Source organism: Eumetopias jubatus, unplaced genomic scaffold (assembly GCF_037043125.1).
Source record: "Eumetopias jubatus isolate StellerSeaLion01/CBP00866 unplaced genomic scaffold, mEumJub1_p1.0 scaffold_4, whole genome shotgun sequence".
NCBI lineage: Eukaryota > Metazoa > Chordata > Mammalia > Carnivora > Otariidae > Eumetopias > Eumetopias jubatus.
Window position 1 is genome coordinate 90098161 of NW_028274810.1, and position 24191 is coordinate 90122351.

The window sequence follows — 24191 nt, forward strand, 5'->3', positions numbered from 1 at the left end:
CTGCGCAGGGAGAAAAATGATGTAAGCGAGCAGAGGTTGCTTCTGAAGAGGGAATCGGATCCATCCTTAGACATGAAAAGTTGTACTTCATGTATCAGCAAAGCCTCTTCATTGTAACAACAGGGGAAGCAGAATGCTCGACTTGGAGTTAGGAGATGATGGTCTGAGTGTTGCTTCTTGGGGACAAAGTCATTTAGCTGATGAGGGCTGGAGGTTTATTGAGAAAGAAAAAGATGTGCAAGAGTCATTTTGGGGAGTCACAAAGTGAACCTAGCAAGAGAAATGTTGTGGGATTGCTGGCAGCATCGAGGGGCGTGTTTGAGATTTGTGGTGATAAATTTAAAATGTGGGTGCCTGGCTGGCTCAGTTGGTAGAGCATGTGATTCTTGATCTCGGGGTTGTGGGTTCAAGCCCCGTGTGGGGCATGGATCCTACTTAAAATTTTTTTTTAAAAACGATGCCAGTCAGTAGTTGGCATTCTCTCTAGAGACACAGCTTAGTCGGTAACTTAGCTGCTTTGGTGTGGGCCTGGAGAGGTTGTTAGTATGGTTTAGTGTGATCTGAAGTTTTACTAGTTGAATACGATGGGCAGGGGGGCAAGTGAATGAAAGATATTTGCAGGGCGCCTGGGTGGCTCAGTCGGTTGGGCGGCTGCCTTCGGCTTGGGTCATGATCCTGGAGTCCCAGGATCGAGTCCCGCATCGGGCTCCCTGCTCAGCGGGGAGTCTGCTTCTCCCTCTGACCCTCCCCCCTCATGTGCTCTCTCTCGCTCTCTCTCAAATAAATAAATAAAATCAAAAAAAGATGTTTGCAAGGGACTGACTATGAGGGAAGTGAGCACATGAAGGGGGCATGTAATACCATTAAATTACTTAACTTCTCTTTTATAAGATGGGGATAATAGTTTGTAGAGTTGTTGTAAGGGTTCAGTTAATTCCTACAAAGTGCCCAGAAAGGGGCCTGGGGCATGGTAGGTGCTGTGTATCCCCCCAGTGTGGTTAGCTCTTACCGCCCTCATGCCTCCTGGCCCACGGATCTGGCCTCCCTCCACATCTTTTGGCACCTTTCTTCTCTCCTTCCATCTGTGGTCCATACTGAAGCTGAAGTGATCTTTTTGAAATGTACACACCTTACCCCTTACTTAACACTTAAATGACTTTCTGTAGCTCTTTGGATAAGGACACAAATCCATAATTTGGTTTCCAAGTGCCTGTGTGGTATGGCTTTCTCCATACCTGTCCAACTTTGTCTCCCGTCATGCGTCTGCTTGTTCCGCCTTGTTGTCATCCAGTTTAGCTCAAGTTCATTGTGCTCCGTCTTCTACTTAGAAACGTCCTGACCACTAGTGGTAGCCTCTTAGACTTCTCTGTGAGTGGGTCAGCTTCTATTAATTTACTAGTGTGATTTTTTAATCACTGTTTTCCTGTTGCACTATATAGTAAATGGCATGAAGATAGTGCTTACCTCAGAGCTTGATGCATGGTAACCACTCAGTATTTGCACGAATACATTATTGAATGAAAGAATGCACAAACTACCCATCAACTTCTTGTCGGTTTGTGATATTTGGGATGTGGCTCAGGACTGGCTTTCTTGAAGGTTAGAGCTCAGAGAATTCCTTGGAGAGGTGGTATAATGCAGAGGAGAAAGCAAATTGGGGGTCAGAAATACCTAGGTGAGAATCCACTTATCAGCTATGTGACTTTGACCCTTTATCTCTTCCTCATTTATAAAATAATCATGATGGCATTTACCTGAGGGGGTTACTGTGAAGATTAAATTAGGTAATAAAAGCACTTTTGGTTTCTTTTTCCCTGGGCTGCTTGTTGTGACTTGCTGTTTACATTTACCATTACCTGCCCTAATCCTTGTGGCTCCTTGATCCTAATTAAAGACTCCTAGGGGTGAAAGCGAGCCAGTGTGTTCTTCTGATTCAGCCAACTTTCTAAAGCAGGTCTAAAACCAACAATTTTAGACATGTGGTTCTGTTGCTAAACCCCACAAACATGGGCTAATTGCAAGGAAGCCTAGTCTCAATTATAGCCTACTTTTAGAAAAGGAAACGGTGGATAGGTGGTGGTCCTTGAGGGCCTGCTTCTAAACAGATGCCCTAATCACAAGCTAGTATTTATCAATTGTGTATTAATAAGTGGTTCCAAAGTGTTTGAAAGTTCTTAAATCCTTTCTTTCTAATTTTAATCTTATTTATTATACTCTTGGTTCTTTGTTAGGTAAAGTTTCTTTGGTAAGCTTTCTTTGGTTTCTTTGGTGAAGTTCAGAAATGGGATTACTGGATTCTAGTCCTGTCTCTGTTAGGAGCTTCTTGAAAGAGTCACAGATCTTAATCTGTTTGCTCATCTGTCATGTGGGGGATAAGAGTATCTGCCTTCTCATCCCAAGAGTTACATGGATAAAAGAGTTATCCTAGGAGATCAGACATTGTTATTATTATTTTAAAGATTTATTTATTTATTTGAGAGAGCACATACGAGTGGTGGAGAGGGGCAGAGGAGGATGGAGAGAGAAACTCAAGCAGGCCCCGTGCTGAGCATGGAGCCTGACACAGGGCTCGGTATCACGACTCTGAGATCATGGACCTGAGCTGAAACCAAGAGTCAGATGCTTAACTGACTCCACCACCCAGGTACCCCAAATTGGACATTATTTTAGCAACCCTCCATCATAGGTATTGAAATCTGTTATTAACATAAACTCTAGGAATTAATAATTAATAATAAGATTATTAATTTATTCTTTAAAAATTTGAATAATTGTATAACCCTGAGGTATTCTAATAAATCATGTGAATTGGGATGTTGCCACTTTTGCCTTTTGGGACCTATTACTTATGGTTTCTTCAGGGGCATGGTGACAGCATGTTAAGGGTTCATACGTGTTGTTATTGGAAAGGCCCTTAAATATCATTTTGTCCTTAGTGTTTTGTTTGGCTAATAAAACAGAGACCCAGAGTATAAAAAACTTGTGTGAGGTTGACAGCATGTCAGGTGGCTGTGAACTCCCTGCTTCAGGTTCCTCACCCTAAGAGGGTACCTCTTCCGCAGTTTCCCACTTGCTCTGGATTCTCCGCCCTTGTGGCAGGTGGGGTGGGGCAGAGGGGGGTTGAGAAAAAGGCAGGGCTTTCAGACATGTCTTCTGCAACCTGTGTTTTTGCCCCTATTTTTACCTGGAGTGTCGTTTTTGTTTTGTTTTTTGTTTTTTTTTTTAAGATTTTATTTAACAGAGACAGACACAGCGAGAGAGGGAACACAAACAGGAGGAGTGGGGAGCGGGAGAAGCAGGCTTCCTATGGAGCCAGGAGCCCAATGTGGGGCTCAATCCCAGGACCCTGGGATCATGACCTGAGTCGAAGGTAGATGCTTAACGACTGAGCCACCCAGGCGCCCCTACCTGGAGTGTCTTGAACTCCTGCATGAAGTGATTTGAGTGTGGGAAGCTGGTCAGGGATGGCATTCAGCTTAGCTGCTTTTATCAGCCTAGGTGGCACTAGGTTGGCTGTCCCCAAGCTGCTGCCATTCTTAAGCCCCAGACCCAGTGATTGGTCCCACTCCATCCTGCCATCAGCCTGTTTACAGGTTGGCTTTTTGGTGAAGATATTGCATAGGGCAGAAAAAACAAAATCCCTCCTCGCTTTTTTCCTGAACACTCCTGAGAATGCTCCCTCAGCAATTCTAGGGGCAAAATGATTGTCTCCTTGCTTCTTGCTTCTCATTAGACACAATGGGGCACCAGATTTGACTCCTAGGACTTTGGATATTATGGTTATCTCAGGTTTAAATTTTTCTTTTCTTTTTTTTTAAAGATTTTTATTTTTATTTATTTATTTATTCGCGAGAGAGAATGAGAGATAGAGAACACGAGAGGGAAGAGGGTCAGAGGGAGAAGCAGACTCCATGCCGAGCAGGGAGCCCGATGTGGGACTCGATCCCGGGACTCCAGGATCATGACCTGAGCCGAAGGCAGTCGCTTAACCAACTGAGCCACCCAGGCGCCGTCAGGTTTAAATTTTTATCCCGCCCTCTCATTTTCCACCTTCAGCTTGGTTCTTTGCTTACATCTGGAAGAACTCAAAAAGTTAATTAGTAGATATGAGGGGTGGCCTGCTCCAGCAGAATTGCAGGGCCACGGTATCTCTGTGATCCTTAGTTATTCTGGTTCTCTCTGGTAGCGGTTTTTCTGGTAACAAAATCAAGGTATCACTGTGTACACTCAGGTGAAGGACTGAGGGTGGTTCTTCTAGAGACTGCGGATGACCCACAGTTTTTCAATTTGGATAATTTCTCTTGATCTGCAGATGTCATGGACTCTTTTCTCTGTCATCTCCATTCTGTTCTTAAGCCCTTTCAGAGGATTTTTGTGGTTGTTGTTTCAGGTATTACATTTCTGTTCTGAAATTTCCACTTTTTTTTTTTTTTTTTAAAGATTTTATTTGAGAGAGAGACACACAGCACAGGTGCACAACACAGGTGCCTGAGAGAGGGAACACAAGCAGGGAGAGTGGCAGAGGGAGAAGCAGGCTTCCCGTGGAGCAGGGAGCCCGATGCGGGGCTCGATCCCAGGATCCTGGGATCATGACCTGAGCCGAAGGCAGACACTTAACCGACTGAGCCACCCAGGCGCCTCTGAAATTTCCACTTTTCAAATAAAAGTTTTTTCACTTCCTGTGCTTAGCTATAATTGCTGCTTTAATATCCTTGTCTGATAATTCCTGTATTTGGGTCATCTTGGAATTGCCCTCTGTTCATTGTCTTTTCCCTTGCAAATTGGGTATAGTTTTTCTAGTTCTTCATGTAATCTGGGATTGTAGCCTGAACATGAATGTGTGTGGATGTTATGTTGTGGAGACCCTGATGATTTCTGCTGATGTTTTTATTTTAGCGGGCAGTTACCTAAGATTCAAAACTGCAGGGTCTCTCTCCCCTGTGGGGAGTGGGTATGCAGTTCAAACCTTAGTCCAGTTCTTTGGTCCTTGGCTGAGGTGCTTGGGTTCTGCCCTGTGTGTGCACGGTTCAGGGCTCAGCTAGAAGTTTGGATGAAGTTCATACACAGCACCTGGGACTTTGCTTCTCTGGCCCTCTTTCTTATTTCCCATTACCTGTGGCTGCTCTGGACTCTGTGGTTCCTCCAGAGAGAAAGCCTGGGGTTTATTTTTCAATTGGCACTGCCGCTGGTCAGCCCTCTGGTGAAAGCTCCAAAACTGGGGAATTTGTCCCATCCCAGCCCCTTTTCCCAGTTTTTGACTTCTCTCCAAACTCTGCCGGCCTTTGTTCACTTCAGATAGTTTTTTACATTTTATCCAAAGTTTATTGTGGTTATCTGTTGGAGGATAATACTGGAACCAGAATCATCTCATAGCATTTTTATCCGTTATCAAAGTGTTTTGGGAACAAAAGTGATACATATTTAGAGAGCTTCAGTCTTCAGCAATCATAAAAGGATAATTGGATGCATTTTTTTCCAGTGTAGCCTATTATCTCAGGTGGACTCAACCGTGTTCATTTTAACTTGCTTTGCAACCTTGGGTAAGTCTCTTCTCGTGGGACTCACTTTCTCCTCTGGCACATGAGGCAGTTGGACTCTCCGTGGTCTGTAAGGGTTCCTTTCATCACTGCTTCTAGACTGACAGACAGACAGATAGACACTACCCACACATATACACTGCCACCACTATCTCCAGCAAAAGGTAACGAGAAGCAGCAGAAGAGGTGCCAGAGGGAAGTGGTATGGGCGGTTCTCCCAGGGTGGAAAGCTCTCTGAAGGGGCAGCACTAAAGAGTATGAGGATCTTTACAGTCATCCTCTTGTGCTGGGGACAGAAGGCCAGTATCCAAGGATGCAAGAAGTAAATGACATTCAGAAGCAAAGGAAAGAAATCATTTGCTGCTTGCTTCCATCCCTTAGAAATAAGGAGAGAATGTAGACAGTTGAAAATAAATCTGGATCATCAGGAGTTCCTGTTTGTTTGCTTCTGGGCAGTGTATTCTATCCTGTTTTGAAAGGAGTAGCCCCCTGCGCCTTAGTAATATGCCGGGAAATGTGGCAGGAGGCTGTGGGGGCAGTAGCTCTCAGCGGTGCTGCTGTCATTGTTGGGCCGAGTGGAGATAGAGCAGATTGAAATAGCAATTATACACGGTCTACTCCGACTGACTTTTTTAAAAATGTGTGTGGCGGGGGGAGGGTTTCTGGGGGAAGCTAAAACTTCTCCCACATCCACTCAGGCCATCCCTTGGGTGCTGACCCTGGTATAGATCTTTTTTCCTACTTTTCTATTTTTATTGCTTGTCACTAATTCTTTTCTGTTCTGGTCTTACTGGTTTGAGGCTTCAGGCCCTCATATTTCTTTTAAAGATTTATTTATTTATTTCAGAGCATGTGCAAGAGGAGGTAGGGGAGGGGCGGGGGGGGGGAGAGGATCAGTGAGGAGCCTGACTCCGGGCTGCATCTCATGACCCTGAGATCATGACCTGAGCCAGAACGAAGAGTTGGATGCTCAACCAAGTAAGCCACCCAGCCGGCCCCCTCATCTTTCTTTTAAAGCCATTTGAAAAAACTATCATTCAATTATCTCTCTCTTTTAATTTTAAGCCGTCTCACTCTAGGAACATAGAGGCAGGGATGGACACTGTGTGTGTGTTAAGGGGTTGGTAGTGGAGGTGGAAATCAGACTAAAGGGACCAACGGCCTCCGAAGGAGGCCACAAGGTAGTCTGTGGGATGTGTAAGGGAGGGATGGGCCATGATGATGAGAGAAGGGGGTTAGTTTGTGTTTAAGATCAAGTATGGAAGCTTTACTTCCCGTGTAGAAGGTATCTTTCCATTCTTTGGCAAGATGAGGATAGACAGAAGTTTGCCCCAGATCTTCCACCTCTAGTAATTCTTCTGAAACTTTAGGGGTAACATTCAATGGGTTAGTAGACCTTTCAGGTCTCCGGCAGAATGCTTGTTACAAAACCAGAGGGTAATTTTCAGACAGAGAAGCCCTACTTGGTTCTAATTGATACAGGGTGGTTCAAGGCCCTTTTGAGGACCACATCTCGAAGGCAACCCAATGAGAGTCAGCCTGGTGAAGGGGCTTTTTTGTCAGACAGGCATGGGTTTAAATCCTGATGACTGCCATTCATTCATTCATTTAAAGATTTTATTTATTTATTTGACAGAGAGAGACACAGTGAGAGAACACAAGCAGGGGGAGTGGGAGAGGGAGGAGCAGGCCTCCTGCTGAGCAGGGAGCCCGATGATGCGGGGCTGGACCCCAGGACCCTGGGATCATGACCTGAACCGAAGGCAGATGCTTAACGACTGAGCCACCCAGGCGCCCCCTGACTGCCATTTATTAACAAGCTGTAAGATCTTGGACAAATTACTTGACTTCTTGAAATTTAGATTCTTTAGTAGGGGATGATATTATTGTATTATTGTCTTGTATGAAATATATAACATATTGCCCAGGGTGTGGTAGGTACTCCACAGATGTTTGGGGTTTTTTTTCTTACCCATCTTCTAGAACATCATATTTTTAGTAGCATCCTGGCTTTAGTCCTAAGCAGTTGTGTGACTCACCCTTTCCAAGTTTCAGTTTCTTTCCTTAAATTGAGGGCATTTAACTGATTTGTGAGATCCCTCCCAAGCTGTAAGATGTCATGAGTTTTAGACTTTTGGGGACTGTGGAGTCATGTTAATTTAAGAAAGACAACATAGTCTGCCTTGAGACCATATCATCAGGAAAAGGGAAGTCTCCTCTCCCTTCAGCTCATTCTTGGTGCAATTCCCGCTTTACCTATGTCTTGCTTTCTGTTTATATTCTGTCCAGATCAAAAGGCAGCTGCCATTGAAAGTTAGCGCCTGTTTCCAAGACAGCAAGCACCAGGGGGGCCACCAGGAGCATTAACGGAAAGCTTAAATTACCTAAATGGTAAGTATGCTGTACAGCGAAACCTGGCCACAGATAGAATTGCGTGGTTTCTGAAGTCTCTGCAATTTTTGCATCACTGCGGGAGAGGGAGGAAAGTTAATATTTGTTGAACCAAACACTGTGCGCACTTAATTTTTTTTCTTTAAGATTTTATTCATTTGAGAGAGAGACAGAGACGGGGGGGCGGGGCGGCGGTGGCAGAGGGAGAGGGACAAGCAGACTCCATGCTGAGCAGGGAGTCGATGCAGGACTCGATCCCAGGACCCTGAGATCATGACCTGAACCGAAGGCAGACACTTAACCAACTAAGCCACCCAGGCACCGCCTTCATGTGTTTTCTAATGTAATCAGCCAAACAGCCAACCTACCCAAGGTAAAAATCCTCGCTTTTAGTCAACAACTTTCAGAAATAGGCCTAAGCTAGCATTTGCTGAATACTTGCTGTGCACCAGGCATGGTCCTGTTTGACATGCATTATCTCCTTTAGTCTTTACACCGATGCTGCAGGTAAGTGCTGTTATTTTCACCCCAAGGAAATGAACCTGGAGACATTAAATAACTTCTCCAAGTTCACACAGGGAGTGAAACTGGATTTCACCCTGGGTTATTTTCATTGTACTGTAATGTTTCTCTTTTGAGAAAGTTACTGTTTTTGGTTGAGACGGTGACTGACTTAATATTTTAAAAAACAAAGCAAAATAAACAAAAACCTGTCTTGGTTGACAGCTAGCTCCTTTTCCTAGCCCTTCTGGATTCTGCACTCTAGTTATTTTCTTGGTTGTTGCTGACCAAGGCGGAGCGCTGTGAGGAAATAGAAGAAGATCACACTTGTGTAGCCAAAGGACCAAACTGAGTGGTCTTGGTCACCAGGGGTAGCTGGAGAATAGCTAGAGGAAGGTTCTCTGGAAAGGTAAAGTGATGGGGCGGCTGCTGACTGAGTCTGGGAACTGGTTCTAGGCATGGTAGTGACAGGACAGGATGTAAGAAAGGAATCTCAACAAGACCTCTCACTCGCAGGGTGACCCCTCCCAGGGAAGGGGGCACATCACACATAGCTCGGGCTCTTCTTAAGGGAGTGGGAAACTTCGAGACAAACTCTTGCCCTGTTACTTGGTTCAGGATTCTTGGCACGCCTGGGTGGCTCAGTTGGTTAAGCATCTGCCTTTGGCTCAGGTCATGATCTCAAGATCGTGGCATCAAGTCCTGCATCAGGCTCCTGCTCAGAGGGGAGCCTGCTCCCTCTGCCTGCCGCTCCCCCTGCTTGTGCTCTCTCTCTCAAATAAGTAAATAAATGTTAAAAAAAAAAAAAATTGGCTCAGGATTCTTGTTCTGTTCCTTTCCCTAGAGCATTTTTCCTACCTCGGGGAACTGGGTTGGGAAACTCGTTCTGTTTGGGTGGTGTGGCAGCCGGCATTCGCTGTTCATAGATCTTTCTGATGGTATTATAGTCCCTTTTTATTGGAGCACCAGTGTTTTGTGGTTTTGTGTGTATTTTTTTTTTAAAGATTTTATTTATTTATTCATGAGAGACAGAGGGAGAGAGAGAGAGAGAGAGAGAGAAGCAGAGGGAGAAGCAGGCTCCCAAGGAGCAGGGAGCCCGATGCGGGACTCCATCCCAGGACCCTGGGATCATGACCTGAGCCGAAGGCAGACGCTTAACCATCTGAGCCACCCAGGCGCCCTGTGTGTATGTTTTTATGTAAATTCTACTTAGTTAATATATAGTGTAATATTAATTTGAGGAGTAGAATTTAGTGATTCATCACTTACGTATAACACCCAGTGCTCATCACAAGTACCCTTGTTACTGCTCATCCCCTGGCCACCTTCTCACCAGCAACATTTAGTTCTCTATAGTTAAGAAACATCAATGTTTTTTAATATACTTGGTGAGTTTGACCGGGCAGGTGATCATTTTCTTTAGCAAAACTTACTACGCATACCTATTGTACATAGAGTATTTTGTTATATACTGGGGCTTATGTTCTGGTGATACAAATTGACTGCTTACTACATGCCTAGCACAATTCTTGGAGCTCAACAGCTCTAAACAAAACAATACAGCAGTAAACAAACCAGGAAAAGTCCTTGCTCTCAAGGATTATATACTAAAGGGTAGAAACATAAAAAGAGAATGAATAACTAGATAGAAAAACAGGTAAGTAGATAAATAATGTCCACTAGGTGATATGTGCCCAGAAGAACAAAAGCAGGGTCAGGTGGCCAAGTGATAAGGTGCCTGGAGGACTGCTCCTTTATGTAAGGAGATCAGGGAAGGCCTCTGATGAGGTGGTAGTTCCAGCCAAGATCTGAGGGAGGTGAGGGATCCAGCCGAGGATATCTGGGAGAAAAGCATCCCAGGCAGAAGGAACAGCAGGTGGAAGATTCCCAAGGGATGAGTGTAACTTGTCCTTGACAAGGAGGCCTGTGTGGCTGGAGTGGAGTGGGGGGGAAGAGCAGTAGGGGGAAGAGCAGGGAAGCAGTAGGACCCAGATCAGGTCGATGCTCAGAGCCAGGGTAAGACCTTTGCAGTGGATTTTATTCTAAGTGAGGTGGGGGAGGCACTGGAGAGTCTGAGCAGAGGAGTGAATGAGCTGACTTCTGTTCTGAAAGGCTTCGTCTGGTTGCTGTGGGAGAATAGACTGGAGCGGGGCAAAGGGGAGGGCAAGGCAGACAGTGTGAAGTGAAAGAGAGAGACCAGTGAGGAAACTCTTGCAGTGACAAGTACAGTCTAGGGGAGGGATGATGGCTTGGACTAGGGTCCTAGGGTGCATAGCCAGAAAGCAGTGGATTCTGGACATGTTTTGAAGGTAGGGTCAAATTCTAGATCTCCCTGTAGAAATGTTTGATTTCTCTCTGGACTTAACCTTTAGGTCACATGGGTTTGAGGGATCAGTGGACACTTGACAGTAATCCCTGGTGAAATTCTAAAATTGACTGAGCAAGGGATGAGAACACAGTGTCCCCTAGAAGCCACTTGTGTTCACTAAGTAAGTCATGCTAAGTAATAACAGTTCTTTGTTTTCTTTAAGTTCTGCCTAGTTTTTTTTTTTTTTTTTTAAGATTTTATTTATTTATTTGAGAGGGTGAGAGAGATTGAGAGAACGAGTTGGGGAGTGGCAGAGGGAGAAGCAGACTCCCTGTGGAGCAGGGAGGCCAATATGGGACTTGATCCCAGGATCCTGGGCAGTCGCTTAATTGACTGAGCCACCCAGGTGCCCATGCTCTGCCTTGTTTTTATTTAAACGATAGCATCAGTACAAGTTTATTATAGAAATATAGAAAATAAAGATAAATAATAGGAAAAAGTCAAACCATCCATAGATGATTACTACATATGACATTTTGATGTATGTCAGGACAATGCATTTTTGCAAAGATTATAGGTTGGATGGTCTGGAATATGCTACAAAGATAATGTGGTGTAAGTCTTACAATTAGGTTTTTAACATTTTCTCATATGATCCCAAGACAAAATTTTGGGCTGGCTTACAAGCAGGTATTGTACAAGTATTAATAATGGATCAGTGTTTACCAGGAAGGGCTGTTTTTAGTGGCATTCTGGATGGCTGTTGTTATAGTTTAACAGTTTGAACATAAGCACCAATGAAGATATAGAAAAGATGTGCCTATCATATTTACAGTGAATATTTGCAAGCTGGAATGTGTAGAAGTATTTAGACAGTCGAAACTATTGATTGAAACTAACTTTCAAGTTGTTGAAATACAAAAAATGGTAAATAATTTAAGCTAAAACTTCCATAGCACTTAAGATGGATGGGGTACTAGTCTAAGCACTTCATGCATTAACTCATTTGTACTTACAGTAACCCTCAGAGGTAGGTATTGAAGCACAGAGAAGTCAAGTAACTTATCTGAGATCACACAGCTAGTAAGTGGCAAAATCAGGGTTTGAACTTAGGCTTTCTAGCTCCAGTGTCTGTAATCTTTAATCCTTGTACCATACTGCCTACAAAAGATATAAGAAATAGTCCTATATTTGGGTTATTAAAATTAATTAGACTTAATAGCAGTTTATGTAAAAAAAAAAATTCATTGTGAACCTACAGACTGGTAATGTGGCTGCCAGATTAGCTCATGCAGTCTTAGGTTCATTATTAAAACTGGATTAACCAGGTCATCTTTCAAATCCTCCCCCACCCCTTTACTCCATTGCTACTGTCTTAGTTCAGGCCCTTATTCTCTCTCTTGCCTTGACTATTACAGTAGCTGCCTAGTTTATCCTGTCAGACTGTTCTTTCAAAAATGCAGCTTTTTTTTTTTTAAGATTTATTTATTTTAGAGAGAGAGAACGAGCACGCAGTATGGGGAGGGGCAGAGGGAGAGAGAAACTTAAGTGGACTCCATGCTGAGTATGGAGTCCAATGTGGGGCTCAATCTCACCACTGTGAGATCACGACCTGAGCCAAAACCAAGAGTCGGATGCTTAAGGGACTTGCCCCCCCAGGCGCCCCACAAATGCAGTTCTCATTGTGTGGCTCCCTTGCTGAAATCCTTTTGTCCAAAGCAGGTTGCACATTTGCTTCCCATGGCCACTTGTGGACATGTAGGATGTGTTGTGGAGGGTCTGTACAGTGGTGGTCTTTTTATTTCCTTTTTGAATTAGTTGGCCACATTTAAAAGACTCATATAAAAGTAGAGTGTGATCTCCTCTTGTAGCCAGTGTCCTACCAGGGCCCCGTCACTCATTGACATTATTGGCCTGATCTCTCTGGCATTTGCATTTGCAACCTCTGGCATAAAGGCTAAGTATCTTTCCTCGAATGTGTGGTACCCAGATCTGAAGACAATTCCTTAGATGTAGTTTGGTCAGTACAGGACACAGTCAGACTAATAGCTTCATTTATTTTCCAAAACATTTGTAAGGTTCCTTGCCTTGCTCCATCACAGTGTTCAGTGCCCATGAAGGGAAAATAAAGATGACACAGCCCCTGCTCTTGGAGCTCAGAGCCCAGAGCCCTAGAGAGGAATACAAACATATGAGCAAGGAAGCACCATGGGTCCAGCGATGGAAGTTCCTACAAGGTTTAGGGTGGAGCGTTGTGTTGTGGGAGGGGCTGTCTGAAAAGGCGGGAGAGGACCGGCGCCTTCGTGAAAGGTGGTCTCCTGGGAGTGAGGCAGAGGCGGTGCGCGAAGGAAGAAGGGAGGCTGAAAGCGCACTCGTAGACTTGTTCCTTGGACCCAGCCACCTCAGCCTCTGTGCCTGGTGGCAGATTGCAGGGGTCTCTGTTGCGCCCCTCTCTGCCCTCCGTCCTCACCAGTTACCTGCTCTGTTCTCCTCGTGCCTCTCTGCTCAGTCCTGGGGGAGGAGGAAGGTTGCCCAGATGCAGCAATGTTTTGTCCCTCTCCTCCTCTCCTCACTTCTCTCCTCCCTTCCTCCTTTCTTTCCTTCCTAAAAACAGTTATTTTATATCCTTTACGTACCAGAGACTTTGAAGTGTGAAGAGACAGCAGTAAAAAACAGCTACAAACACGAAAAACCCTGTTTCTGGCATCATGGATTTTACATTCTAGTAAAAAGAGGCAGTAATCAAGTGGTTAAGTGTGCTTTAAAAAAAGGAAAAAAAAAAAAAAAAGGACCTGTCCAAAGATGGAATGAGTTGCCTTGAGAAGAAAGAAGTGTCCTGCCTGTTGTTAGAAGTGTTTGAAAAGGAGTGGAGTGGCTACTTGCAAGGTACCTTCTGCGAAGAGCGGAAGGTTGGATCACAGGGTCTCTAAATCCTTTCCCACCTGGAGAATCTTTCTGTGCTAGGTGGGCTACTAACTCTTGAGGTTTGCATATCTAAAACATGAATTTGTGCTTCTGGGAAAAATAACTGAAGCCCAGTCATGACATAGAAGCCCTCAGGAAGAAGTGGAGATGTGGGCAGCCTAAGGGTTTAAGACAGGTGACTAGAAATGGTTGGGAGGAAACTGCTTAAAAATAGTCTTCCCATTTTCCTTTCGATCAGGGGTTGGCAAATGGTGGTCCACAGGCCCACTGCCTGTTGTTGTAAATAAAGTTGGATGGAAACACAGCCGTGTCAGGCACTACACATTGGGTATGACCGCTTCATGCTTTAGTGGCAGAATTGAGTAGTTGGGACAGACCCCGACTTAGGTATTACAAAGCCTAAACTATTTACTATTAAACTAAATTGTATACTTCTGTGTACACTCTCATACTTCCCAAAATTGAAGTGTAATTAACATGCTGCATTGTATTAGTTTCAGGTGTACAGCAGTCAATTCAGTCTTTCTACTCCGTGCTTACCACGATGGATACTGTCAGACTCTGAAGACAACTTGCCGACCCCTTACTTCAGGGACTGTTGGGAAGAGGAAGTGTGAATCATTGGTAGCTGTGTTAGGGGGAAAGGGCAAGGCAGGTTTGATTATGTTCCATTTCAGACCTTCCTGGTCCAGGAGGACAGGAAGAAGAGCCAGCCGCCAAAATGCTGGATAGGGCCATTTGGAACTGGATTCAAGAACTTTGGCAGAAAGGAGCCCTGAGTGAGAGAGAATTGGTGCTGGATCTTTCTAGTGTGGATTGGAACTGAGCTAGACGCCGGTGTGGGGGGCAAGTTTGCATTAAAGGATGGGACCACCCTTCCCTCTCTTCACTTTCCTATGATTCCTGAGGTTTAATATCAGTCATTTCCTTCCCCGAATCCACCCTTGGGCACAATTAGTCACTTCTTCTGAGCTTCCAGTGCAGCCTCTATCAAGTGGTAAATGGTGCTAAGGGAAAAAAGCATGGTAGGAAGAAAGGAAGTGTAAGATTGTCAGGGAGTTTGCTTTATTATTGTTTTATAATTAGTTCTGTCTTGTGCAAGGGCCTGGCAAGGGTCAGGTCTTGATAATCTGTCTAGCACTTGGCAAAATACTAGGAACATCATAGATGTTCCATAGATGTCTACTTCAATTAATGAATTTTACCTGGATAAACATACTAGGGCATGTGGGAGGCACTGAGAAGAGAGGCATCTGCCCCTTCCTTTTGGATGGTCTTGGAGGTAGCAAAGCATTTCTTACTCTGGTTATGCTTAGGGCCAAAAGATCAGAGAAAAGTGACACTCTGACCCCATTTTCTTGTTTTTCCTGGGCATGGAAGGGCTGATTTTAGTGAGAGGCTATTTCTAGGAGGATTTTGCTGGTCAAACTTACCTTAGGTCTGCATAGGAGTTTTCAGAGTTCTTTAGCGGACTGTTTTTTGTTTGTTTTGTTTTTGCTGTGAGGTAGGTCAGGTTGGTATTTTATTTGCTCAGAGGAAGGTGCTGGGGCATAGAGAAGATCATTGATTTGGCCAACAGGTTAACATTCTCAAAGACAGTGGATTATGGAGGTAGACTTGGGTTCAACATCTGGCTGTCCTCCTTGCTAGCTGTGTGACCTTCGGAGGTCAAAGGTCCCAATCCCATAATATTATTGTGAAGGCTGAATAGAATAGTAGTGATAGGTACTGTTGGTTGTGATTTATGCGCAGGGCATTCTGCTAAGCCCTTTACATCTCCTGGGATTACCATACTTGATGGGAAGAGAAAGCCTCAGAGAGGTAATTTGTTTAAGAAAAAGTAAGTGGTAGATCTGGGATTCCTAGAGAAAGCATGTATTTAATATATTGTCTGTAATACAGTAGTGCTCCATTGGTGGTTGTCCTCTGTACCTTTTTGTTATTGGTCTGTGTATAATCAGAACTCCTCACTTTGTAAAAATGCTTAAGAGTTTCCAGGAAGGTGATTCTACACAATGGGAAGAATCCTGGATAGACAATTGGGAGACTAAAGTTCTTACCTTTACTGAGTTGCTAGAGAAACCACAGTATTTATCTCTGAGTCTCAGTTCCTTTGTTTTTTAAAATAAGGGGATTGGGCCAGATTGGTGGTTTTATTTTAAATAAAAGCAGTGGAACTCGTTACTGTCATATGGGGGAAACCCGGTATGTTAAGAAGCTAATATGAGTTGCTTTGGCTGATGAAGTGAATGAAGGAGCCTGAAGCTCAGCCTGCTGAAACCACCTTCCTTGTTCTTTCCCCTGGATGACCTCTGAGGGGATTTGCTGAGCCCGGTTTGAAAACCAGTGGACTGAATGATCTTTGAGAGCTACATTTTGGCTCAAATCCCATTCTAAGGAGTGGAAAAAGGTCCAGGTTTTCTTTTTCCCCTTCTTTCCAACATGTGGTCCAATAACTAGAGCTAGACAGCCTGTGAATGATGTGGTTTTTGGGTATTTATGCCCCATTTCCATGCATAGACCTGAAAGCCAGAAGGGGCAGAGTCCAAACAGGAGAAGCACTGGGACCGCGACGCGGCAGGTGGCACTGGGCTTAGGATGAGGTCACTCGGAGCATCATCACAGGACCGGGCATCTGTGCTGGCCTATCTGCTCTTGCCGGTTGTTTTTGCCTTTGTAATCCATGAGTAGCTTGTTGACATTTTTATTATTTTGTGTTAATGGTTAGTGCCAAAGGGCTGATAAAGTCATTTAATAATTGGGGGGCTCATTCAGCCATTCATTCATCAAATTTTAAGCATTAATTATGTGCTTGGCTTCCTGCTGGGTGCTAAGAATACAGTGGTGAATAAGAAACAAACGGGAGACAAAAGGGGAAAATGCCACTTGAATACAGCACATTGTGTGCTGTGGTGGGGCCGGTACAGCGCACGCACTGGAAGAGCGAGGAGAGGCCCTGATCTGGCCGACGATTTGGGGAGGGAGGTGCTCCAGGAGCTTCCAGGAGGAGGTACTGTGTAAGGTGGGATTTGGAGAAAGAGAAAGATTACCAGTCAAGCTAGTGAAGGCCTGGAGGGGCGGGAATGCAAGGTCTGTGGGCTGCAAGAGTGCACGTGGCGTTTGAGAGGTGGGCGGGGCCAGATCCTTTGGGGCTGCACACGCTTCGTTGGGGACCTTGGTCTTCATCTTGAGAGCAGCAAGGACCTTGAAAGGCTTTTGAGTCGTGGTGTGTAAGAGCTCCTTCTCTTCACGTTGCCAGTAAGTGTTTGCTGGATAGTTATTGGCCTTAGCTATTTCAGTTCTTGTGCTGTGGTGACTCGCTCGTATCTGAGTTTTGAACAGAACGTGTAAAATTGGCACTAAAAGCTAAATGAATAAACAAGCAATAAGATTCCTGGATTCTACTTATTCAGAATTAGAATTTGTAAATGAGCTATACTAAAGTTGAACATTTCTCTTTTCTGGAAAAGGAATTTGTTTATGAAAACTGTAGTATAAGTGAGAGTTGCTGAGGGAGATGTTTCAGGTTGGGGTAAGCTGTGTTTTTTTTTTTTAAACAGCTTTATTGAGATCTAATTTATGTATCAGAGTTCATCTCTTTAAAGTGTACAATTTAATGGCTTTCTAGCATATTTATGAGGATGAGCTGATTCAGAGCACTTTGTAGAAACATCATGTATCATTTGTTTTCTAATAACTTATGTCAATATAGATCCTTTTAAAATTGGTTTATGGCCCATATTTATTCAGTTCCCATTTCCTTCACCCTCTGTATAAACTGGTCAGGTGTTTTGTGTTTTTACTGGACCACTAGGCAAAAGGCCAAAAACAAGTGGCACTTGAAGTAGGAAAAGTGGATGGGAAGGGAAAAGGTTCTTTTCTTATATAAATGTATGTAGGGTTTTTCTTTCCCTTTTTGAGAATGAGGAAGTATATAAACTGGAAAGAGAAAGGAGGGAGACCAAAAGAAGCAAGGAGAAGACAGAGAGAGATGGACTCAGGAAGCAGAGTGGCAAAGAGAGAGAACCAACCGGGAGAGGGCAGGATCCTGGAGGCTGAGGGAGGGGGGAGGCAGGGAGGCTCTGTAGTTCTAGCACCTCCTCGGCCTTGGCGGTTTTAGGGCTGCGCATGGGCTCCATCTGGCGGCTGGCGGCGTACAGTGCGGGCAGGGGAAGGGATCTTAGGGTTGGAGACAGGTGGCTTTTGGCATTTCCTCAAATCTTTCTCTTTTGCCCTGGGTTTTCTTGTGGGATCATTGCTGAGGCAATTCTTCTCTTCCAAGCGGTGGCTATTTTTCTGTTATGGCTCAGACGGTGTTCCCTCACTCCTTCCACCTGGTTTTAAATCTAATCTCATCAGACTTTTTCACCTCACACCCTTAGTGCTGCTCACCTTCTGATGCCTCAACCCCCCAAAGTGCCTCTGAGTTCTGTGACTTTAGCTTCTTATTTAATGTCACTCTTTCCAGCTCTGGTCTTGTTAGTTTGTGGTGCTTTCAAGGTACAGTTCTGTGGTCCTTGCAGTGCCTTTGCCTCTCGGTTGCTTCTCTCTCCAGCGATCTTCCTAGCCCATCCTGGCTCCTAGCAGTCCCATGATCGTGGTCATCTGTGACCACAAACTTCAGGATTTTTATTTTTGTTTTTTTATTAAGACTGTCTTGGGCGGCGCCTGTCGGTTGTTTTTGGCTCAGGTCATGATCCCAGGGTGCTGGGATCGAGCCCCATGTTGGGTGCTTCTCCCTTTCCCTGCCCCCCCCCCACGCTTGTGCACTCTCTCTCTCTCAAATAAAATCTTAAAAAAAAGAAAAAAAAGACTATCTTGGGGGCACCTGGCTGGCCCAGTTGGTGGAGCATGAAACTCTTGATCTTCAGGTTGCAAGTTGGAGCCCCATGTGGCTGTAGAGATTACTTAAAAAAAAATAAAATATTTAAAAAAAGGAAAAAGACTATTAGAGTATTTTTTGGTTCACAGAAGAATTGAGGGGAAGAGATTTCCCATATACTCCCTGCCCGCCTGCCTTCCCCGTTACCAACATCCCTCAACAGTGTGGTACATGTTACAACTGACAGACTTACTACATTCACACGCTATAATCACCCAGGGTCTGTAGTTTATGTTATGGCGCACTCTTGGTGGTGTACATTCAGTGGGTTTGGACAAATGTATAATGACATGTATCCACCATTACTGTATCATATAGAGTAGTTTCACTGCCCTAAAAACCCTGTGCTCCACCTATTCATACCTTAGTTTTTGACATTCTCCATTACTGCAACCCCTTGGTAATTTCAGTTCCTAGAGATCTCCCCTCTGATGACCATCTCCTGTCTTTCAAGCTCACTGCTGCTAGTACCCTGACTCCAATGATCCTTCAGCCCTTTGTTGGCACCTTCAGTTCATTTGGTCCTATTACATTTTCACTGTTCTTCACATGTTCTCATCCCTCTTTACCGAACGAGCTTTAAGTTCTCTTGCACATGGCTGTATGTGGCCTTCTCTTGCTTTGTTATATTTGTAGAGCTCCAGCCGGGTTCAGTCCAACTCTGTCTCCTCTGTGCCTTCATCTGGTCGGCTGAACAAGACTGGATATAGAGATAAAACCTTACTGATTGGATTCACTTTAAATCATAACCGTGAATTTTAAGTGGGCCCTTAATGTTGCCTAGCAGTCATTCACTATTTCCCACTCACCTAGCTGACCAGATCTGAAACCGGTAATACTTTATCCCCCATTGCCACTTTAAGATGATGACCTTGCTTTCTATTTCAGTGAAGACACAAAAACTACCTGAAGAGGACTTTGCTGGACCTCCTACCGCCGTACCTGCCTTCCCACCTGCCCATTAACACGTACGCTGCATCCTCCTGCCTGTCACCACGTATACACTGCTGAAACCTTATGCTGGAGCCCCATTTTCTCTCTTCTACCCAAGAACATTGCTCTAGAATGTTTCCACCGGTTTTTCATAACTTGTCAAATTTTCCCTTTTTTCCTGGATCATACTCTTATCAAATACACCAACATACTTTTTCTTGCATCTTTAAAAAAAAAAACAAAACCCAAACCTTGATGCCACTCTTTCTGTCAGTGGCCTGCCCACCCATTTGCTCTGCTATTTATTTATTCATTTTTTATTTTTATTTGCTGTGCTGGGCGCCTGGGTGGCTCAGTTGGTTAAGCGACTGCCTTTGGCTCAGGTCATGATCCTGGAGTCCCGGGATCGAGTCCCACATCGGGCTCCCTGCTCAGCAGTGAGTCTGCTTCTCCCTCGGAACCCTCCCCCCTCTCATGCTCTCTCTCTCTCTCTCATTCTCTCTCAAATAAATTAAAAAAATCTTATTTTTATTTGCTGTGCTTTTTAACAGAATTAAAAAATCATCTAATATTTGTTATCTCCAATTCATCACCTTATTTTCTCTCTTAACCTCATTCTTTTTTTTTTTTTTTTAAAGATTTTATTTATTTGAGAGAGAGAGAGAATGAGAGACAGAGAGCACAAGAGTGAAGAGGGTCAGAGGGAGAAGCAGACTCCCTGCTGAGCAGGGAGCCCGATGCGGGACTCGATCCCAGCACTCCAGGATCATGACCTGAGCCGAAGGCAGTTGCTTAACCAACTGAGCCACCCAGGCGCCCTCTCTTAACCTCATTCTAATAAAACTTTCACTTCCATCACTTTACAATGCTGCTCTTGTCAGGGTGACTTCCATGTTGGAAAATTTAGTGGTCTGTTCATAGCCTTCATTTTACTTGAGCCATCAGCTTCACTTGACAGAACTGAGCCCCCTTCCTCCTTCAAAGGCTTTCTTTGCCGGGCTTCCATGATACTATATTCTCTCCCGGTTTTCCTTTACCTCACCACTTTGTTTTTGTGTCCTTTGCTGCTTACTCTACATTTCCACCAGTAAAAAATATTGGCCACCTTGGGGCTAAGATCTTTGACTTCTTGATTTCTCTGTATTCACTCAGTCCCTTGACAGTCTCATCCAGATCATGGTTTTCTAAGCCATCCATTCATTGTTGACTCACAGATTTATACATTCAGACCGTTCTCTCCTGAAATCCAGCCTTCTGTATTCAAACAGCCTCTTGAATGTCTCCATTTGGATGACTAATTGATATTTCATAAATAATATGTCCCAAACCAAATTCCTGATCTTCCTTCTCAGACTGCTTCATCCAGTCATCCCTGTTGGAATTGATAACAATTCAGTCCTTCTACAAATTCAGTCCAAAACCCTTGGAGTTTCATTTTTTTTTTTTTTTAAGAGCTTTGTATTTTCAAGACTGATTTATTTTTTAGAGAGCATGAGCGGGAGGGGCAGAGGGAGAGAGAATAGACTCTGTTCTGAGCAGGGAGCCTGACATGAGGCTTGATCTCATGACCCTGAGATTATGACCTGAGCTGAAACCCAGAGTTGGATGCTCAACTGACTGTGCCCCTAGGCGCCCCCCCCCCCAGAGTCACACTTCACATTGCCATCCAAGAGCAAGTACTGTGATTCTCCTTTCAAGTGGCCAGAGTCGGACCACTTCTTACTGTGTGTGTGGCCACTGTCCTGGGCCAGGCCACAACTGCCTTTTGCCTGGATTACTGCTCTCACCCTTAACCTCTGTGGTCTGTTTTGAGCACAGCAGTCATGTCGGTCTGTCTCTTTGTTTTACAGGTCATCTATTTCTATTTTTTGTTATTGAGGTAACATAGGGTGTACAAACCTTAAGTTATATAGCTTGGTGGCAGGAATCTGCCATCCATAGAACATTCCCTGGCAGCCTCCTCCTAGTCACGGTCTCCCCAGAGGTAGCCACGATCACCATGGATTAGTTTTTGCCTGTTTTTCAACTACATATAAGTGAAATGATATAGTCCAGATTGGTCCCTTTAATTCCAAGTCAGAATATGTTATTCCTCTGCTCAGAACCTTTGGATGGGTCTCCATTTCTTAGATGAGAAATCAGAGTTTCCCTGGGGCCTACAAGATGCCCCCACATCCTCTTTGACTCCATCTCTCACTACTGTCTTTTTGTGCCCTCATCTCCGGCCATGCTGTCCCTATTCCTTGAATACATTAAGTATGCTTTTTAAATAGTCTGTTTTCAATCTTCTCTTTGCCTAGAATGTTCTCCTCTAAATATTCTTCTTTGCTTCCTTCAAGTCGCTACCTAGGTGCCACCTTGAGGCCTACCCTAATTACCCTGTTAAAAATTGCAACCTCCTCTCTCAGCAGCCCCCCCCCAAGCTTGTCTATCTATTGAACTTAAATAAAAAAAAAAAAAAAGATTTTATTTATTTATTTGTCAGAGAGAGACATAGCGAGAGAAGGAATACAAGCAGGGGGAGTGGGAGAGGGAGAAGCAGGCCTCCTGCTGAGCAGGGAGCCTGATGCGGGGCTTGATCCCAGGACTCCAGGATCACGACCTGAGCCAAAGGCAGATGCTTAACAACTGAGCCACCCAGGCACCCCTGAACTCAAATACATAAATAAAATCTTAAAAAAAAAATTTTTTTTTAAAGAGCACTTTTAGATTCACAGCAAAATTGAGCACAAGGTAGAGATTTCCCATCTACCTCCTGCCTCCATATATGCACAGCTTCCCTCATTATCTGTATACCTGACTAGAGGGTAACATTTGTTACAACTGATGAACGTACACTGACCCATCATTATCACCCAAAGTCCATCGTTTACATTATGGTTCATTCTTGGTGTTAGACAATCTCTGAGTCTGGACAGATTTATAATGAGATGTATTCATTGGTATAGTAGTATGCAGAGTAGCTTTATGGCCCTACAAATTCACTCTCTTTATCCCTCCCTCCTTTCTAACTCCTGATCTTTTTATTGTCTTCATAGTTTACATAGTTTTGCCTTTTCCAGAATGTCATATAGTTGGGATCACATAGTATGTAGCCTTTTCTTATTGGCTTCTTTTACTTTTGAGCTTCCTCCGTGTCTTTTCATGGCTCGATAGCTCGTTTCTTTTTTAGCCAAATAATCCATTATCTGGATATACCACAGTTTGTTTATCCATTCACCTACTGAAGGGCATCTTGGTTGCTTCCAAGTGTTGGCAGTTAATAGAGCACCTAGAAACCTCTGCATGCAGTTTTTACTCCCTTGGGTAAATACCAAGGAGTGCTGTTGCTGCATTGTGTATGGCAAGAGTATGTTTAGTTGTAAGAAATCACCAAGCTGTCTTCGAAAGTAGCTGTATCATTTTGTATTCCCACTAGCAGTGGGAATTCCTATTGTTCCACATCCTCACTGGCCTTTGGTGTTGTCAGTGTTTAGATTTTGGCTATTCTAATAGGTGTATAGTGGTATCTCCTTATTGCTTTGTGTTCCTCTAATGATATGTGGAACATCTTTACATATGCTTATTGGTGTATATCTGTATATATTCTCCGGTGAAATCTTTGTTAAGGCCCATTTTTTAAATCAGGTTCTTACTGAGTTTTAAGAGTTCTTTGCATTTTATGTTTACACTACTTTATCAAATGGTCTTTTGCAAATATTTTTTCCCAGTATGTAGCTTCTCTTTTCATTTTTTTGACATTGTCTTTTGCAGAGTGGAAGTTTTTAATTTTAGTGAAGTCCAGCTTACCAGTTATTTCTTTCATGGATCACTCCTTTGGTGTTCTAGCTAAAAAGTCATCACCATACCGTACCCAAGGTCATCTAAGTTTTCTCCTATGTTACCTTCTAGGCATTTTATAGTTTTATATTTTACTTTTAGGTCTGTGATCCATTTTGAGTTAATATTTTTGAAGAGTGTAAGATCTGTGTCTAGATTCATTGATTTGCATATGGATGTCCATTTGTTCCAGCACCATTTGGTGAAAAGACTATCTTTGCTTCATTGTATTGCCTTTGCTTCTTTGTTAAAGATCAATTGACTATGCTAATGTGGATCTATTTCTGGGCTCTGTTTTCTGTTCTGTTGATTTATTTGTTCTTTTACCAATACCACACTCTCTTGAATACAGCAGTTTTATACTAAGTCTTAAGGTCAGGTAGTGTCAGTCTTCCAACTTTGTTCTTCATTATGCTTTGGCTGTTTGGGTCTTTTGCCTCTGCACATAAACTTTAGAATCAGTTTGTTGATATCCACAAAATAATTTGCTGAGATTTTGACTGGGATTACATTGAATCTGTAGGTCAAGTTGGGGAGAATTAGCATTTGGATAATATTGAGTCTTCCTATCCATGAACGTGGAATATCTCTTTATTGACTTAGTTCTTTGATGCATCAGTTTTATAGTTTTCCTTATATAGATCTTGCACATATTTTGTTAGCTTTATACTTAAATAATTCTTTTTTGGGGGGTGGGTGCTAATGTAAATGGTATTTTGTGTGTGTTTTCTAAAATGGTATTACGTTTTTAACTTGCTGGTATATGGGAAAGCGACTGACTTATGTATGTTAACTTTGTATTTTGCAGCCTTGCTATAGATTTTTTTTTTAAAATCAAGTTGAGGAAGTTCTCCTCTATTCCTAGTTTGCTAAGAGTTTTATCATGAATGGGTAT

The 24191-nt window shown here is 43.6% G+C and overlaps 1 protein-coding gene across 1 annotated transcript in view; it reads left to right on the plus strand.

Annotated features, from left to right (window-relative positions):
- LUZP1 (leucine zipper protein 1) overlaps positions 1-24191 on the plus strand; it is a 94782-nt gene that overhangs the window by 52945 nt on the left and 17646 nt on the right. Inside the window, exon 2 of the mRNA XM_028090844.2 lies at positions 7827-7928. The gene's annotated coding sequence lies outside the window, so the exon portion shown is untranslated. The remainder of the gene's footprint in view (positions 1-7826; positions 7929-24191) is intronic.